Raw genomic sequence first — 17,742 nt, 5'->3', positions numbered from 1 at the left:
AGACTCAAGGCTGCCATTAAGCTTGCGCAAAACTGAAAACGTTATAAATGGAAAGACTCCACGGCAGGCACTGCTGAGATTTGAACTCAGGATCTCCTGTTTACTAGACAGGCGCTTTCACCAACTAAGCCACAGCGCCTCACGTGGTGCACATCCTTTGCAACCCAGTCAAGTGCAGAGTGGGTGCAGGGGGCAGTGCAGGGCGTAACAGGAATGCGGGGGCTGGAGCTGGGGGGTATTGGGGGGGGGCGGCTCGCACAGAAGTTAAAGCTGTGGACAGAGGGGAGTACAAAAGTGGGACAGGGTGGGTCTGACTGAGTGCAGAGGGGAGAGCTGTGGATTGGGCTGAGGAGGGGGCATGGAAGGGAGGTAGAATGTCTAGGTCCAGGTTGACAGTGCCTTTTTTTCTATGTGTACAAGACCTTTGTGCCATGAAATGCTTTATGTTAAGCACGTTTACATTGATTACGAACTAAACTACCGACGAGGATGGGATTCGAACACATGCGTGCAGAGCACAATGGATTAGCAGTCCATCGCCTTAACCACTCGGCCACCTCGTCATGTGTAACCTAGAACCTTGGGCCGTTTCTTGTCTGTGGCTTTTGAGAAGGGCTTAGCCAGATTCCGGCAATCTGGGAGGGCGCACGGAGAGTCTGCCAGGAGTCTGAGTATGTCTGAGCACCACGTCCTCCTGGGGCAATATGCTTCCTTCTGAGAGGCACCACCTTCGGTGACCCCCTTGGTGATTGACGTAGGCCATAGCCATGGCATTGTCCAACTGGATTCCCATCTGAGGTTCTCACAGAAGAAGAGGTATGCAACATTGAAGGGAGGCCTGAATTGTCCTGTGCTCCAGAATGTTGATGGGAAGGCGGGCTCCCTCCAAAGAATAAGTCCCCTGCATTCAAAAGGGCACCCAGGACTGATCTTTAGCCTGATAGGCTGATATGTACAGTGGGAATTTTTCAAGTCGTTGGAGGCAGGGTCTTGCCTGGGTCCAGCGCTGGGTCGGTGGGCTACCACGCTTGGGAGACTGAGGGGTGACATTCAGCTTGCGCAATACTGAAAATGTTAGAAATGGATGGACTCCACGGCAGGCACTGCTGAGATTTGAACTCAGGATCTCCTGTTTACTAGACAGGCGCTTTCACCAACTAAGCCACAGCGCCCCACTTGGGGGATAGCTCTTTGTGAGAATTTTTCAAATCTTTGGAGGCAAGGTCTTCCCTCAAGCTAGCACTGGGTTGGAAACCTACCACGCTTGGGAGACTCAAGGCTGCCATTAAGCTTGCGCAAAACTGAAAACGTTATAAATGGAAAGACTCCACGGCAGGCACTGCTGAGATTTGAACTCAGGATCTCCTGTTTACTAGACAGGCGCTTTCACCAACTAAGCCACAGCGCCTCACGTGGTGCACATCCTTTGCAACCCAGTCAAGTGCAGAGTGGGTGCAGGGGGCAGTGCAGGGCGTAACAGGAATGCGGGGGCTGGAGCTGGGGGGTATTGGGGGGGGGCGGCTCGCACAGAAGTTAAAGCTGTGGACAGAGGGGAGTACAAAAGTGGGACAGGGTGGGTCTGACTGAGTGCAGAGGGGAGAGCTGTGGATTGGGCCGAGGAGGGGGCATGGAAGGGAGGTAGAATGTCTAGGTCCAGGTTGACAGTGCCTTTTTTTCTATGTGTACAAGACCTTTGTGCCATGAAATGCTTTACGTTAAGCACGTTTACATTGATTACGAACTAAACTACCGACGAGGATGGGATTCGAACCCATGCGTGCAGAGCACAATGGATTAGCAGTCCATCGCCTTAACCACTCGGCCACCTCGTCATGTGTAACCTAGAACCTTGGGCCGTTTCTTGTCTGTGGCTTTTGAGAAGGGCTTAGCCAGATTCCGGCAATCTGGGAGGGCGCACGGAGAGTCTGCCAGGAGTCTGAGTATGTCTGAGCACCACGTCCTCCTGGGGCAATATGCTTCCTTCTGAGAGGCACCACCTTCGGTGACCCCCTTGGTGATTGACGTAGGCCATAGCCATGGCATTGTCCAACTGGATTCCCATCTGAGGTTCTCACAGAAGAAGAGGTATGCAACATTGAAGGGAGGCCTGAATTGTCCTGTGCTCCAGAATGTTGATGGGAAGGCGGGCTCCCTCCAAAGAATAAGTCCCCTGCATTCAAAAGGGCACCCAGGACTGATCTTTAGCCTGATAGGCTGATATGTACAGTGGGAATTTTTCAAGTCGTTGGAGGCAGGGTCTTGCCTGGGTCGGTGGGCTACCACGCTTGGGAGACTGAGGGGTGACATTCAGCTTGCGCAATACTGAAAATGTTAGAAATGGATGGACTCTACGGCAGGCACTGCTGAGATTTGAACTCAGGATCTCCTGTTTACTAGACAGGCGCTTTCACCAACTAAGCCACAGCGCCCCACTTGGGGGATAGCTCTTTGTGAGAATTTTTCAAATCTTTGGAGGCAAGGTCTTCCCTCAAGCTAGCACTGGGTTGGAAACCTACCACGCTTGGGAGACTCAAGGCTGCCATTAAGCTTGCGCAAAACTGAAAACGTTATAAATGGAAAGACTCCACGGCAGGCACTGCTGAGATTTGAACTCAGGATCTCCTGTTTACTAGACAGGCGCTTTCACCAACTAAGCCACAGCGCCTCACGTGGTGCACATCCTTTGCAACCCAGTCAAGTGCAGAGTGGGTGCAGGGGGCAGTGCAGGGCGTAACAGGAATGCGGGGGCTGGAGCTGGGGGGTATTGGGGGGGGCGGCTCGCACAGAAGTTAAAGCTGTGGACAGAGGGGAGTACAAAAGTGGGACAGGGTGGGTCTGACTGAGTGCAGAGGGGAGAGCTGTGGATTGGGCCGAGGAGGGGGCATGGAAGGGAGGTAGAATGTCTAGGTCCAGGTTGACAGTGCCTTTTTTTCTATGTGTACAAGACCTTTGTGCCATAAAATGCTTTACGTTAAGCACGTTTACATTGATTACGAACTAAACTACCGACGAGGATGGGATTCGAACCCATGCGTGCAGAGCATAATGGATTAGCAGTCCATCGTCTTAACCACTCGGCCACCTCGTCATGTGTAACCTAGAACCTTGGGCCGTTTCTTGTCTGTGGCTTTTGAGAAGGGCTTAGCCAGATTCCGGCAATCTGGGAGGGCGCACGGAGAGTCTGCCAGGAGTCTGAGTATGTCTGAGCACCACGTCCTCCTGGGGCAATATGCTTCCTTCTGAGAGGCACCACCTTTGGTGACCCCCTTGGTGATTGACGTAGGCCATAGCCATGGCATTGTCCAACTGGATTCCCATCTGAGGTTCTCACAGAAGAAGAGGTATGCAACATTGAAGGGAGGCCTGAATTGTCCTGTGCTCCAGAATGTTGATGGGAAGGCGGGCTCCCTCCAAAGAATAAGTCCCCTGCATTCAAAAGGGCACCCAGGACTGATCTTTAGCCTGATAGGCTGATATGTACAGTGGGAATATTTCAAGTCGTTGGAGGCAGGGTCTTGCCTGGGTCGGTGGGCTACCACGCTTGGGAGACTGAGGGGTGACATTCAGCTTGCGCAATACTGAAAATGTTAGAAATGGATGGACTCTACGGCAGGCACTGCTGAGATTTGAACTCAGGATCTCCTGTTTACTAGACAGGTGCTTTCACCAACTAAGCCACAGCGCCCCACTTGGGGGATAGCTCTTTGTGAGAATTTTTCAAATCTTTGGAGGCAAGGTCTTCCCTCAAGCTAGCACTGGGTTGGAAACCTACCACGCTTGGGAGACTCAAGGCTGCCATTAAGCTTGCGCAAAACTGAAAACGTTATAAATGGAAAGACTCCACGGCAGGCACTGCTAAGATTTGAACTCAGGATCTCCTGTTTACTAGACAGGCTCTTTCACCAACTAAGCCACAGCGCCTCACGTGGTGCACATCCTTTGCAACCCAGTCAAGTGCAGAGTGGGTGCAGGTGGCAGTGCAGGGCGTAACAGGAATGCGGGGGCTGGAGCTGGGGGGTATTGGGGGGGGCGGCTCGCACAGAAGTTAAAGCTGTGGACAGAGGGGAGTACAAAAGTGGGACAGGGTGGGTCTGACTGAGTGCAGAGGGGAGAGCTGTGGATTGGGCCGAGGAGGGGGCATGGAAGGGAGGTAGAATGTCTAGGTCCAGGTTGACAGTGCCTTTTTTTCTATGTGTACAAGACCTTTGTGCCATAAAATGCTTTACGTTAAGCACGTTTACATTGATTACGAACTAAACTACCGACGAGGATGGGATTCGAACCCATGCGTGCAGAGCATAATGGATTAGCAGTCCATCGTCTTAACCACTCGGCCACCTCGTCATGTGTAACCTAGAACCTTGGGCCGTTTCTTGTCTGTGGCTTTTGAGAAGGGCTTAGCCAGATTCCGGCAATCTGGGAGGGCGCACGGAGAGTCTGCCAGGAGTCTGAGTATGTCTGAGCACCACGTCCTCCTGGGGCAATATGCTTCCTTCTGAGAGGCACCACCTTCGGTGACCCCCTTGGTGATTGACGTAGGCCATAGCCATGGCATTGTCCAACTGGATTCCCATCTGAGGTTCTCACAGAAGAAGAGGTATGCAACATTGAAGGGAGGCCTGAATTGTCCTGTGCTCCAGAATGTTGATGGGAAGGCGGGCTCCCTCCAAAGAATAAGTCCCCTGCATTCAAAAGGGCACCCAGGACTGATCTTTAGCCTGATAGGCTGATATGTACAGTGGGAATTTTTCAAGTCGTTGGAGGCAGGGTCTTGCCTGGGTCCAGCGCTGGGTCGGTGGGCTACCACGCTTGGGAGACTGAGGGGTGACATTCAGCTTGCGCAATACTGAAAATGTTAGAAATGGATGGACTCCACGGCAGGCACTGCTGAGATTTGAACTCAGGATCTCCTGTTTACTAGACAGGCGCTTTCACCAACTAAGCCACAGCGCCCCACTTGGGGGATAGCTCTTTGTGAGAATTTTTCAAATCTTTGGAGGCAAGGTCTTCCCTCAAGCTAGCACTGGGTTGGAAACCTACCACGCTTGGGAGACTCAAGGCTGCCATTAAGCTTGCGCAAAACTGAAAACGTTATAAATGGAAAGACTCCACGGCAGGCACTGCTGAGATTTGAACTCAGGATCTCCTGTTTACTAGACAGGCGCTTTCACCAACTAAGCCACAGCACCCCACTTGGGGGATAGCTCTTTGTGAGAATTTTTCAAATCTTTGGAGGCAAGGTCTTCCCTCAAGCTAGCACTGGGTTGGAAACCTACCACGCTTGGGAGACTCAAGGCTGCCATTAAGCTTGCGCAAAACTGAAAACGTTATAAATGGAAAGACTCCACGGCAGGCACTGCTGAGATTTGAACTCAGGATCTCCTGTTTACTAGACAGGCGCTTTCACCAACTAAGCCACAGCGCCTCACGTGGTGCACATCCTTTGCAACCCAGTCAAGTGCAGAGTGGGTGCAGGGGGCAGTGCAGGGCATAACAGGAATGCGGGGGCTGGAGCTGGGGGGTATTGGGGGGGGCGGTGGGCTACCACGCTTGGGAGACTGAGGGGTGACATTCAGCTTGCGCAATACTGAAAATGTTAGAAATGGATGGACTCCACGGCAGGCACTGCTGAGATTTGAACTCAGGATCTCCTGTTTACTAGACAGGCGCTTTCACCAACTAAGCCACAGCGCCCCACTTGGGGGATAGCTCTTTGTGAGAATTTTTCAAATCTTTGGAGGCAAGGTCTTCCCTCAAGCTAGCACTGGGTTGGAAACCTACCACGCTTGGGAGACTCAAGGCTGCCATTAAGCTTGCGCAAAACTGAAAACGTTATAAATGGAAAGACTCCACGGCAGGCACTGCTGAGATTTGAACTCAGGATCTCCTGTTTACTAGACAGGCGCTTTCACCAACTAAGCCACAGCGCCTCACGTGGTGCACAGCCTTTGCAACCCAGTCAAGTGCAGAGTGGGTGCAGGGGGCAGTGCAGGGCGTAACAGGAATGCGGGGGCTGGAGCTGGGGGGTATTGGGGGGGGCGGTGGGCTACCACGCTTGGGAGACTGAGGGGTGACATTCAGCTTGCGCAATACTGAAAATGTTAGAAATGGATGGACTCCACGGCAGGCACTGCTGAGATTTGAACTCAGGATCTCCTGTTTACTAGACAGGCGCTTTCACCAACTAAGCCACAGCGCCCCACTTGGGGGATAGCTCTTTGTGAGAATTTTTCAAATCTTTGGAGGCAAGGTCTTCCCTCAAGCTAGCACTGGGTTGGAAACCTACCACGCTTGGGAGACTCAAGGCTGCCATTAAGCTTGCGCAAAACTGAAAACGTTATAAATGGAAAGACTCCACGGCAGGCACTGCTGAGATTTGAACTCAGGATCTCCTGTTTACTAGACAGGCGCTTTCACCAACTAAGCCACAGCGCCTCACGTGGTGCACATCCTTTGCAACCCAGTCAAGTGCAGAGTGGGTGCAGGGGGCAGTGCAGGGGGCAGTGCAGGGCGTAACAGGAATGCGGGGGCTGGAGCTGGGGGGTATTGGGGGGGGCGGCTCGCACAGAAGTTAAAGCTGTGGACAGAGGGGAGTACAAAAGTGGGACAGGGTGGGTCTGACTGAGTGCAGAGGGGAGAGCTGTGGATTGGGCCGAGGAGGGGGCATGGAATTGAGGTAGAATGTCTAGGTCCAGGTTGACAGTGCCTTTTTTTCTATGTGTACAAGACCTTTGTGCCATGAAATGCTTTACGTTAAGCACGTTTACATTGATTACGAACTAAACTACCGACGAGGATGGGATTCGAACCCATGCGTGCAGAGCACAATGGATTAGCAGTCCATCGCCTTAACCACTCGGCCACCTCGTCATGTGTAACCTAGAACCTTGGGCCGTTTCTTGTCTGTGGCTTTTGAGAAGGGCTTAGCCAGATTCCGGCAATCTGGGAGGGCGCACGGAGAGTCTGCCAGGAGTCTGAGTATGTCTGAGCACCACGTCCTCCTGGGGCAATATGCTTCCTTCTGAGAGGCACCACCTTCGGTGACCCCCTTGGTGATTGACGTAGGCCATAGCCATGGCATTGTCCAACTGGATTCCCATCTGAGGTTCTCACAGAAGAAGAGGTATGCAACATTGAAGGGAGGCCTGAATTGTCCTGTGCTCCAGAATGTTGATGGGAAGGCGGGCTCCCTCCAAAGAATAAGTCCCCTGCATTCAAAAGGGCACCCAGGACTGATCTTTAGCCTGATAGGCTGATATGTACAGTGGGAATTTTTCAAGTCGTTGGAGGCAGGGTCTTGCCTGGGTCCAGCGCTGGGTCGGTGGGCTACCACGCTTGGGAGACTGAGGGGTGACATTCAGCTTGCGCAATACTGAAAATGTTAGAAATGGATGGACTCCACGGCAGGCACTGCTGAGATTTGAACTCAGGATCTCCTGTTTACTAGACAGGCGCTTTCACCAACTAAGCCACAGCGCCCCACTTGGGGGATAGCTCTTTGTGAGAATTTTTCAAATCTTTGGAGGCAAGGTCTTCCCTCAAGCTAGCACTGGGTTGGAAACCTACCACGCTTGGGAGACTCAAGGCTGCCATTAAGCTTGCGCAAAACTGAAAACGTTATAAATGGAAAGACTCCACGGCAGGCACTGCTGAGATTTGAACTCAGGATCTCCTGTTTACTAGACAGGCGCTTTCACCAACTAAGCCACAGCGCCTCACGTGGTGCACATCCTTTGCAACCCAGTCAAGTGCAGAGTGGGTGCAGGGGGCAGTGCAGGGCGTAACAGGAATGCGGGGGCTGGAGCTGGGGGGGGGGGGGTATTGGGGGGGGCGGCTCGCACAGAAGTTAAAGCTGTGGACAGAGGGGAGTACAAAAGTGGGACAGGGTGGGTCTGACTGAGTGCAGAGGGGAGAGCTGTGGATTGGGCCGAGGAGGGGGCATGGAAGGGAGGTAGAATGTCTAGGTCCAGGTTGACAGTGCCTTTTTTTCTATGTGTACAAGACCTTTGTGCCATGAAATGCTTTACGTTAAGCACGTTTACATTGATTACGAACTAAACTACCGACGAGGATGGGATTCGAACCCATGCGTGCAGAGCACAATGGATTAGCAGTCCATCGCCTTAACCACTCGGCCACCTCGTCATGTGTAACCTAGAACCTTGGGCCGTTTCTTGTCTGTGGCTTTTGAGAAGGGCTTAGCCAGATTCCGGCAATCTGGGAGGGCGCACGGAGAGTCTGCCAGGAGTCTGAGTATGTCTGAGCACCACGTCCTCCTGGGGCAATATGCTTCCTTCTGAGAGGCACCACCTTCGGTGACCCCCTTGGTGATTGACGTAGGCCATAGCCATGGCATTGTCCAACTGGATTCCCATCTGAGGTTCTCACAGAAGAAGAGGTATGCAACATTGAAGGGAGGCCTGAATTGTCCTGTGCTCCAGAATGTTGATGGGAAGGCGGGCTCCCTCCAAAGAATAAGTCCCCTGCATTCAAAAGGGCACCCAGGACTGATCTTTAGCCTGATAGGCTGATATGTACAGTGGGAATTTTTCAAGTCGTTGGAGGCAGGGTCTTGCCTGGGTCCAGCGCTGGGTCGGTGGGCTACCACGCTTGGGAGACTGAGGGGTGACATTCAGCTTGCGCAATACTGAAAATGTTAGAACTGGATGGACTCCACGGCAGGCACTGCTGAGATTTGAACTCAGGATCTCCTATTTACTAGACAGGCGCTTTCACCAACTAAGCCACAGCGTCCCACTTGGGGGATAGCTCTTTGTGAGAATTTTTCAAATCTTTGGAGGCAAGGTCTTCCCTCAAGCTAGCACTGGGTTGGAAACCTACCACGCTTGGGAGACTCAAGGCTGCCATTAAGCTTGCGCAAAACTGAAAACGTTATAAATGGAAAGACTCCACGGCAGGCACTGCTGAGATTTGAACTCAGGATCTCCTGTTTACTAGACAGGCGCTTTCACCAACTAAGCCACAGCGCCTCACGTGGTGCACATCCTTTGCAACCCAGTCAAGTGCAGAGTGGGTGCAGGGGGCAGTGCAGGGCGTAACAGGAATGCGGGGGCTGGAGCTGGGGGGTATTGGGGGGGGCGGCTCGCACAGAAGTTAAAGCTGTGGACAGAGGGGAGTACAAAAGTGGGACAGGGTGGGTCTGACTGAGTGCAGAGGGGAGAGCTGTGGATTGGGCCGAGGAGGGGGCATGGAAGGGAGGTAGAATGTCTAGGTCCAGGTTGACAGTGCCTTTTTTTCTATGTGTACAAGACCTTTGTGCCATGAAATGCTTTACGTTAAGCACGTTTACATTGATTACGAACTAAACTACCGACGAGGATGGGATTCGAACCCATGCGTGCAGAGCACAATGGATAAGCAGTCCATCGCCTTAACCACTCGGCCACCTCGTCATGTGTAACCTAGAACCTTGGGCCGTTTCTTGTCTGTGGCTTTTGAGAAGGGCTTAGCCAGATTCCGGCAATCTGGGAGGGCGCACGGAGAGTCTGCCAGGAGTCTGAGTATGTCTGAGCACCACGTCCTCCTGGGGCAATATGCTTCCTTCTGAGAGGCACCACCTTCGGTGACCCCCTTGGTGATTGACGTAGGCCATAGCCATGGCATTGTCCAACTGGATTCCCATCTGAGGTTCTCACAGAAGAAGAGGTATGCAACATTGAAGGGAGGCCTGAATTGTCCTGTGCTCCAGGATGTTGATGGGAAGGCGGGCTCCCTCCAAAGAATAAGTCCCCTGCATTCAAAAGGGCACCCAGGACTGATCTTTAGCCTGATAGGCTGATATGTACAGTGGGAATTTTTCAAGTCGTTGGAGGCAGGGTCTTGCCTGGGTCCAGCGCTGGGTCGGTGGGCTACCACGCTTGGGAGACTGAGGGGTGACATTCAGCTTGCGCAATACTGAAAATGTTAGAAATGGATGGACTCCACGGCAGGCACTGCTGAGATTTGAACTCAGGATCTCCTGTTTACTAGACAGGCGCTTTCACCAACTAAGCCACAGCGCCCCACTTGGGGGATAGCTCTTTGTGAGAATTTTTCAAATCTTTGGAGGCAAGGTCTTCCCTCAAGCTAGCACTGGGTTGGAAACCTACCACGCTTGGGAGACTCAAGGCTGCCATTAAGCTTGCGCAAAACTGAAAACGTTATAAATGGAAAGACTCCACGGCAGGCACTGCTGAGATTTGAACTCAGGATCTCCTGTTTACTAGACAGGCGCTTTCACCAACTAAGCCACAGCGCCTCACGTGGTGCACATCCTTTGCAACCCAGTCAAGTGCAGGGTGGGTGCAGGGGGCAGTGCAGGGCGTAACAGGAATGCGGGGGCTGGAGCTGGGGGGGGGGGGGGGGTATTGGGGGGGGCGGCTCGCACAGAAGTTAAAGCTGTGGACAGAGGGGAGTACAAAAGTGGGACAGGGTGGGTCTGACTGAGTGCAGAGGGGAGAGCTGTGGATTGGGCCGAGGAGGGGGCATGGAAGGGAGGTAGAATGTCTAGGTCCAGGTTGACAGTGCCTTTTTTTCTATGTGTACAAGACCTTTGTGCCATGAAATGCTTTACGTTAAGCACGTTTACATTGATTACGAACTAAACTACCGACGAGGATGGGATTCGAACCCATGCGTGCAGAGCACAATGGATTAGCAGTCCATCGCCTTAACCACTCGGCCACCTCGTCATGTGTAACCTAGAACCTTGGGCCGTTTCTTGTCTGTGGCTTTTGAGAAGGGCTTAGCCAGATTCCGGCAATCTGGGAGGGCGCACGGAGAGTCTGCCAGGAGTCTGAGTATGTCTGAGCACCACGTCCTCCTGGGGCAATATGCTTCCTTCTGAGAGGCACCACGTTCGGTGACCCCCTTGGTGATTGACGTAGGCCATAGCCATGGCATTGTCCAACTGGATTCCCATCTGAGGTTCTCACAGAAGAAGAGGTATGCAACATTGAAGGGAGGCCTGAATTGTCCTGTGCTCCAGAATGTTGATGGGAAGGCGGGCTCCCTCCAAAGAATAAGTCCCCTGCATTCAAAAGGGCACCCAGGACTGATCTTTAGCCTGATAGGCTGATATGTACAGTGGGAATTTTTCAAGTCGTTGGAGGCAGGGTCTTGCCTGGGTCCAGCGGGCTACCATGCTTGGGAGACTGAGGGGTGACATTCAGCTTGCGCAATACTGAAAATGTTAGTAATGGATGGACTCCACGGCAGGCACTGCTTGAGATTTGAACTCAGGATCTCCTGTTTACTAGACAGGCGCTTTCACCAACTAAGCCACAGCGCCCCACTTGGGGGATAGCTCTTTGTGAGAATTTTTCAAATCTTTGGATTCAAGGTCTTCCCTCAAGCTAGCACTGGGTTGGAAACCTACCACGCTTGGGAGACTCAAGGCTGCCATTAAGCTTGCGCAAAACTGAAAACGTTATAAATGGAAAGACTCCACGGCAGGCACTGCTGAGATTTGAACTCAGGATCTCCTGTTTACTAGACAGGCGCTTTCACCAACTAAGCCACAGCGCCTCACGTGGTGCACATCCTTTGCAACCCAGTCAAGTGCAGAGTGGGTGCAGGGGGCAGTGCAGGGCGTAACAGGAATGCGGGGGCTGGAGCTGGGGGGGGGGGGGTATTGGGGGGGGGGCGGCTCGCACAGAAGTTAAAGCTGTGGACAGAGGGGAGTACAAAAGTGGGACAGGGTGGGTCTGACTGAGTGCAGAGGGGAGAGCTGTGGATTGGGCCGAGGAGGGGGCATGGAAGGGAGGTAGAATGTCTAGGTCCCGGTTGACAGTCCCTTTTTTTCTATGTGTACAAGACCTTTGTGCCATGAAATGCTTTACGTTAAGCACGTTTACATTGATTACGAACTAAACTACCGACGAGGATGGGATTCGAACCCATGCGTGCAGAGCACAATGGATTAGCAGTCCATTGCCTTAACCACTCGGCCACCTCGTCATGTGTAACCTAGAACCTTGGGCCGTTTCTTGTCTGTGGCTTTTGAGAAGGGCTTAGCCAGATTCCGGCAATCTGGGAGGGCGCACGGAGAGTCTGCCAGGAGTCTGAGTATGTCTGAGCACCACGTCCTCCTGGGGCAATATGCTTCCTTCTGAGAGGCACCACCTTCGGTGACCCCCTTGGTGATTGACGTAGGCCATAGCCATGGCATTGTCCAACTGGATTCCCATCTGAGGTTCTCACAGAAGAAGAGGTATGCAACATTGAAGGGAGGCCTGAATTGTCCTGTGCTCCAGAATGTTGATGGGAAGGCGGGCTCCCTCCAAAGAATAAGTCCCCTGCATTCAAAAGGGCACCCAGGACTGATCTTTAGCCTGATAGGCTGATATGTACAGTGGGAATTTTTCAAGTCGTTGGAGGCAGGGTCTTGCCTGGGTCCAGCGCTGGGTCGGTGGGCTACCACGCTTGGGAGACTGAGGGGTGACATTCAGCTTGCGCAATACTGAAAATGTTAGAAATGGATGGACTCCACGGCAGGCACTGCTGAGATATGAACTCAGGATCTCCTGTTTACTAGACAGGCGCTTTCACCAACTAAGCCACAGCGCCCCACTTGGGGGATAGCTCTTTGTGAGAATTTTTCAAATCTTTGGAGGCAAGGTCTTCCCTCAAGCTAGCACTGGGTTGGAAACCTACCACGCTTGGGAGACTCAAGGCTGCCATTAAGCTTGCGCAAAACTGAAAACGTTATAAATGGAAAGACTCCACGGCAGGCACTGCTGAGATTTGAACTCAGGATCTCCTGTTTACTAGACAGGCGCTTTCACCAACTAAGCCACAGCGCCTCACGTGGTGCACATCCTTTGCAACCCAGTCAAGTGCAGAGTGGGTGCAGGGGGCAGTGCAGGGCGTAACAGGAATGCGGGGGCTGGAGCTGGGGGGTATTGGGGGGGGCGGCTCGCACAGAAGTTAAAGCTGTGGACAGAGGGGAGTACAAAAGTGGGACAGGGTGGGTCTGACTGAGTGCAGAGGGGAGAGATGTGGATTGGGCCGAGGAGGGGGCATGGAAGGGAGGTAGAATGTCTAGGTCCAGGTTGACAGTGCCTTTTTTTCTATGTGTACAAGACCTTTGTGCCATGAAATGCTTTACGTTAAGCACGTTTACATTGATTACGAACTAAACTACCGACGAGGATGGGATTCGAACCCATGCGTGCAGAGCACAATGGATAAGCAGTCCATCGCCTTAACCACTCGGCCACCTCGTCATGTGTAACCTAGAACCTTGGGCCGTTTCTTGTCTGTGGCTTTTGAGAAGGGCTTAGCCAGATTCCGGCAATCTGGGAGGGCGCACGGAGAGTCTGCCAGGAGTCTGAGTATGTCTGAGCACCACGTCCTCCTGGGGCAATATGCTTCCTTCTGAGAGGCACCACCTTCGGTGACCCCCTTGGTGATTGACGTAGGCCATAGCCATGGCATTGTCCAACTGGATTCCCATCTGAGGTTCTCACAGAAGAAGAGGTATGCAACATTGAAGGGAGGCCTGAATTGTCCTGTGCTCCAGGATGTTGATGGGAAGGCGGGCTCCCTCCAAAGAATAAGTCCCCTGCATTCAAAAGGGCACCCAGGACTGATCTTTAGCCTGATAGGCTGATATGTACAGTGGGAATTTTTCAAGTCGTTGGAGGCAGGGTCTTGCCTGGGTCCAGCGCTGGGTCGGTGGGCTACCACGCTTGGGAGACTGAGGGGTGACATTCAGCTTGCGCAATACTGAAAATGTTAGAAATGGATGGACTCCACTGCAGGCACTGCTGAGATTTGAACTCAGGATCTCCTGTTTACTAGACAGGCGCTTTCACCAACTAAGCCACAGCGCCCCACTTGGGGGATAGCTCTTTGTGAGAATTTTTCAAATCTTTGGAGGCAAGGTCTTCCCTCAAGCTAGCACTGGGTTGGAAACCTACCACGCTTGGGAGACTCAAGGCTGCCATTAAGCTTGCGCAAAACTGAAAACGTTATAAATGGAAAGACTCCACGGCAGGCACTGCTGAGATTTGAACTCAGGATCTCCTGTTTACTAGACAGGCGCTTTCACCAACTAAGCCACAGCGCCTCACGTGGTGCACATCCTTTGCAACCCAGTCAAGTGCAGAGTGGGTGCAGGGGGCAGTGCAGGGCGTAACAGGAATGCGGGGGCTGGAGCTGGGGGGTGGGGGGGTATTGGGGGGGGCGGCTCGCACAGAAGTTAAAGCTGTGGACAGAGGGGAGTACAAAAGTGGGACAGGGTGGGTCTGACTGAGTGCAGAGGGGAGAGCTGTGGATTGGGCCGAGGAGGGGGCATGGAAGGGAGGTAGAATGTCTAGGTCCAGGTTGACAGTGCCTTTTTTTCTATGTGTACAAGACCTTTGTGCCATGAAATGCTTTACGTTAAGCACGTTTACATTGATTACGAGCTAAACTACCGACGAGGATGGGATTCGAACCCATGCGTGCAGAGCACAATGGATTAGCAGTCCATCGCCTTAACCACTCGGCCACCTCGTCATGTGTAACCTAGAACCTTGGGCCGTTTCTTGTCTGTGGCTTTTGAGAAGGGCTTAGCCAGATTCCGGCAATCTGGGAGGGCGCACGGAGAGTCTGCCAGGAGTCTGAGTATGTCTGAGCACCACGTCCTCCTGGGGCAATATGCTTCCTTCTGAGAGGCACCACCTTCGGTGACCCCCTTGGTGATTGACGTAGGCCATAGCCATGGCATTGTCCAACTGGATTCCCATCTGAGGTTCTCACAGAAGAAGAGGTATGCAACATTGAAGGGAGGCCTGAATTGTCCTGTGCTCCAGAATGTTGATGGGAAGGCGGGCTCCCTCCAAAGAATAAGTCCCCTGCATTCAAAAGGGCACCCAGGACTGATCTTTAGCCTGATAGGCTGATATGTACAGTGGGAATTTTTCAAGTCGTTGGAGGCAGGGTCTTGCCTGGGTCCAGCGCTGGGTCGGTGGGCTACCACGCTTGGGAGACTGAGGGGTGACATTCAGCTTGCGCAATACTGAAAATGTTAGAAATGGATGGACTCCACGGCAGGCACTGCTGAGATATGAACTCAGGATCTCCTGTTTACTAGACAGGCGCTTTCACCAACTAAGCCACAGCGCCCCACTTGGGGGATAGCTCTTTGTGAGAATTTTTCAAATCTTTGGAGGCAAGGTCTTCCCTCAAGCTAGCACTGGGTTGGAAACCTACCACGCTTGGGAGACTCAAGGCTGCCATTAAGCTTGCGCAAAACTGAAAACGTTATAAATGGAAAGACTCCACGGCAGGCACTGCTGAGATTTGAACTCAGGATCTCCTGTTTACTAGACAGGCGCTTTCACCAACTAAGCCACAGCGCCTCACGTGGTGCACATCCTTTGCAACCCAGTCAAGTGCAGAGTGGGTGCAGGGGGCAGTGCAGGGCGTAACAGGAATGCGGGGGCTGGAGCTGGGGGGGGGGGGGGGTATTGGGGGGGGCGGCTCGCACAGAAGTTAAAGCTGTGGACAGAGGGGAGTACAAAAGTGGGACAGGGTGGGTCTGACTGAGTGCAGAGGGGAGAGCTGTGGATTGGGCCGAGGAGGGGGCATGGAAGGGAGGTAGAATGTCTAGGTCCAGGTTGACAGTGCCTTTTTTTCTATGTGTACAAGACCTTTGTGCCATGAAATGCTTTACGTTAAGCACGTTTACATTGATTACGAACTAAACTACCGACGAGGATGGGATTCGAACCCATGCGTGCAGAGCACAATGGATTAGCAGTCCATCGCCTTAACCACTCGGCCACCTCGTCATGTGTAACCTAGAACCTTGGGCCGTTTCTTGTCTGTGGCTTTTGAGAAGGGCTTAGCCAGATTCCGGCAATCTGGGAGGGCGCACGGAGAGTCAGCCAGGAGACTGAGTATGTCTGAGCACCACGTCCTCCTGGGGCAATATGCTTCCTTCTGAGAGGCACCACCTTCGGTGACCCCCTTGGTGATTGACGTAGGCCATAGCCATGGCATTGTCCAACTGGATTCCCATCTGAGGTTCTCACAGAAGAAGAGGTATGCAACATTGAAGGGAGGCCTGAATTGTCCTGTGCTCCAGAATGTTGATGGGAAGGCGGGCTCCCTCCAAAGAATAAGTCCCCTGCATTCAAAAGGGCACCCAGGACTGATCTTTAGCCTGATAGGCTGATATGTACAGTGGGAATTTTTCAAGTCGTTGGAGGCAGGGTCTTGCCTGGGTCCAGCGCTGGGTCGGTGGGCTACCACGCTTGGGAGACTGAGGGGTGACATTCAGCTTGCGCAATACTGAAAATGTTAGAAATGGATGGACTCCACGGCAGGCACTGCTGAGATTTGAACTCAGGATCTCCTGTTTACTAGACAGGCGCTTTCACCAACTAAGCCACAGCGCCCCACTTGGGGGATAGCTCTTTGTGAGAATTTTTCAAATCTTTGGAGGCAAGGTCTTCCCTCAAGCTAGCACTGGGTTGGAAACCTACCACGCTTGGGAGACTCAAGGCTGCCATTAAGCTTTCGCAAAACTGAAAACGTTATAAATGGAAAGACTCCACGGCAGGCACTGCTGAGATTTGAACTCAGGATCTCCTGTTTACTAGACAGGCGCTTTCACCAACTAAGCCACAGCGCCTCACGTGGTGCACATCCTTTGCAACCCAGTCAAGTGCAGAGTGGGTGCAGGGGGCAGTGCAGGGCGTAACAGGAATGCGGGGGCTGGAGCTGGGGGGTATTGGGGGGGGGGCGGCTCGCACAGAAGTTAAAGCTGTGGACAGAGGGGAGTACAAAAGTGGGACAGGGTGGGTCTGACTGAGTGCAGAGGGGAGAGCTGTGGATTGGGCCGAGGAGGGGGCATGGAAGGGAGGTAGAATGTCTAGGTCCAGGTTGACAGTGCCTTTTTTTCTATGTGTACAAGACCTTTGTGCCATGAAATGCTTTACGTTAAGCACGTTTACATTGATTACGAACTAAACTACCGACGAGGATGGGATTCGAACCCATGCGTGCAGAGCACAATGGATTAGCAGTCCATCGCCTTAACCACTCGGCCACCTCGTCATGTGTAACCTAGAACCTTGGGCCGTTTCTTGTCTGTGGCTTTTGAGAAGGGCTTAGCCAGATTCCGGCAATCTGGGAGGGCGCACGGAGAGTCTGCCAGGAGTCTGAGTATGTCTGAGCACCACGTCCTCCTGGGGCAATATGCTTCCTTCTGAGAGGCACCACCTTCGGTGACCCCCTTGGTGATTGACGTAGGCCATAGCCATGGCATTGTCCAACTGGATTCCCATCTGAGGTTCTCACAGAAGAAGAGGTATGCAACATTGAAGGGAGGCCTGAATTGTCCTGTGCTCCAGAATGTTGATGGGAAGGCGGGCTCCCTCCAAAGAATAAGTCCCCTGCATTCAAAAGGGCACCCAGGACTGATCTTTAGCCTGATAGGCTGATATGTACAGTGGGAATTTTTCAAGTCGTTGGAGGCAGGGTCTTGCCTGGGTCCAGCGCTGGGTCGGTGGGCTACCACGCTTGGGAGACTGAGGGGTGACATTCAGCTTGCGCAATACTGAAAATGTTAGAAATGGATGGACTCCACGGCAGGCACTGCTGAGATTTGAACTCAGGATCTCCTGTTTACTAGACAGGCGCTTTCACCAACTAAGCCACAGCACCCCACTTGGGGCATAGCTCTTTGTGAGAATTTTTCAAATCTTTGGAGGCAAGGTCTTCCCTCAAGCTAGCACTGGGTTGGAAACC

General features: G+C 52.8%; 13 non-coding genes across 13 annotated transcripts; all 13 read right to left on the bottom strand.

The window, feature by feature from the left end:
* Positions 1-481: 481 nt before the first annotated feature.
* On the bottom strand, positions 482-563 carry TRNAS-GCU (transfer RNA serine (anticodon GCU)). Its single transcript has one exon. It is a non-coding gene; the product is annotated as a tRNA-Ser (tRNA).
* Positions 564-1,750: 1,187 nt separating this feature from the next.
* On the bottom strand, positions 1,751-1,832 carry TRNAS-GCU (transfer RNA serine (anticodon GCU)). Its single transcript has one exon. It is a non-coding gene; the product is annotated as a tRNA-Ser (tRNA).
* A 1,174-nt stretch (positions 1,833-3,006) lies between these two features.
* On the bottom strand, positions 3,007-3,088 carry TRNAS-GCU (transfer RNA serine (anticodon GCU)). Its single transcript has one exon. It is a non-coding gene; the product is annotated as a tRNA-Ser (tRNA).
* Positions 3,089-4,262: 1,174 nt separating this feature from the next.
* TRNAS-GCU (transfer RNA serine (anticodon GCU)) lies at positions 4,263-4,344 on the bottom strand. The gene has a single exon. It is a non-coding gene; the product is annotated as a tRNA-Ser (tRNA).
* A 2,444-nt stretch (positions 4,345-6,788) lies between these two features.
* TRNAS-GCU (transfer RNA serine (anticodon GCU)) lies at positions 6,789-6,870 on the bottom strand. The gene has a single exon. It is a non-coding gene; the product is annotated as a tRNA-Ser (tRNA).
* A 1,193-nt stretch (positions 6,871-8,063) lies between these two features.
* TRNAS-GCU (transfer RNA serine (anticodon GCU)) lies at positions 8,064-8,145 on the bottom strand. The gene has a single exon. It is a non-coding gene; the product is annotated as a tRNA-Ser (tRNA).
* Positions 8,146-9,331: 1,186 nt separating this feature from the next.
* TRNAS-GCU (transfer RNA serine (anticodon GCU)) lies at positions 9,332-9,413 on the bottom strand. Its single transcript has one exon. It is a non-coding gene; the product is annotated as a tRNA-Ser (tRNA).
* A 1,196-nt stretch (positions 9,414-10,609) lies between these two features.
* On the bottom strand, positions 10,610-10,691 carry TRNAS-GCU (transfer RNA serine (anticodon GCU)). Its single transcript has one exon. It is a non-coding gene; the product is annotated as a tRNA-Ser (tRNA).
* A 1,185-nt stretch (positions 10,692-11,876) lies between these two features.
* TRNAS-GCU (transfer RNA serine (anticodon GCU)) lies at positions 11,877-11,958 on the bottom strand. The gene has a single exon. It is a non-coding gene; the product is annotated as a tRNA-Ser (tRNA).
* A 1,186-nt stretch (positions 11,959-13,144) lies between these two features.
* Positions 13,145-13,226, bottom strand: TRNAS-GCU (transfer RNA serine (anticodon GCU)). The gene has a single exon. It is a non-coding gene; the product is annotated as a tRNA-Ser (tRNA).
* A 1,194-nt stretch (positions 13,227-14,420) lies between these two features.
* TRNAS-GCU (transfer RNA serine (anticodon GCU)) lies at positions 14,421-14,502 on the bottom strand. The gene has a single exon. It is a non-coding gene; the product is annotated as a tRNA-Ser (tRNA).
* A 1,195-nt stretch (positions 14,503-15,697) lies between these two features.
* On the bottom strand, positions 15,698-15,779 carry TRNAS-GCU (transfer RNA serine (anticodon GCU)). The gene has a single exon. It is a non-coding gene; the product is annotated as a tRNA-Ser (tRNA).
* Positions 15,780-16,967: 1,188 nt separating this feature from the next.
* On the bottom strand, positions 16,968-17,049 carry TRNAS-GCU (transfer RNA serine (anticodon GCU)). The gene has a single exon. It is a non-coding gene; the product is annotated as a tRNA-Ser (tRNA).
* Between the last annotated feature and the right edge of the window lie 693 nt (positions 17,050-17,742).

The sequence above is a fragment of the Lithobates pipiens genome, unplaced genomic scaffold, assembly GCF_037356315.1.
Source record: "Lithobates pipiens isolate NorthernLeopardFrog02 unplaced genomic scaffold, aLitPip1_a1.2 Scaffold_8, whole genome shotgun sequence".
Classification (NCBI taxonomy): Eukaryota; Metazoa; Chordata; class Amphibia; order Anura; family Ranidae; genus Lithobates; species Lithobates pipiens.
Note: the sequence above shows the minus strand (reverse complement) of the source record. Positions and strands in the feature narration are given on the sequence as shown.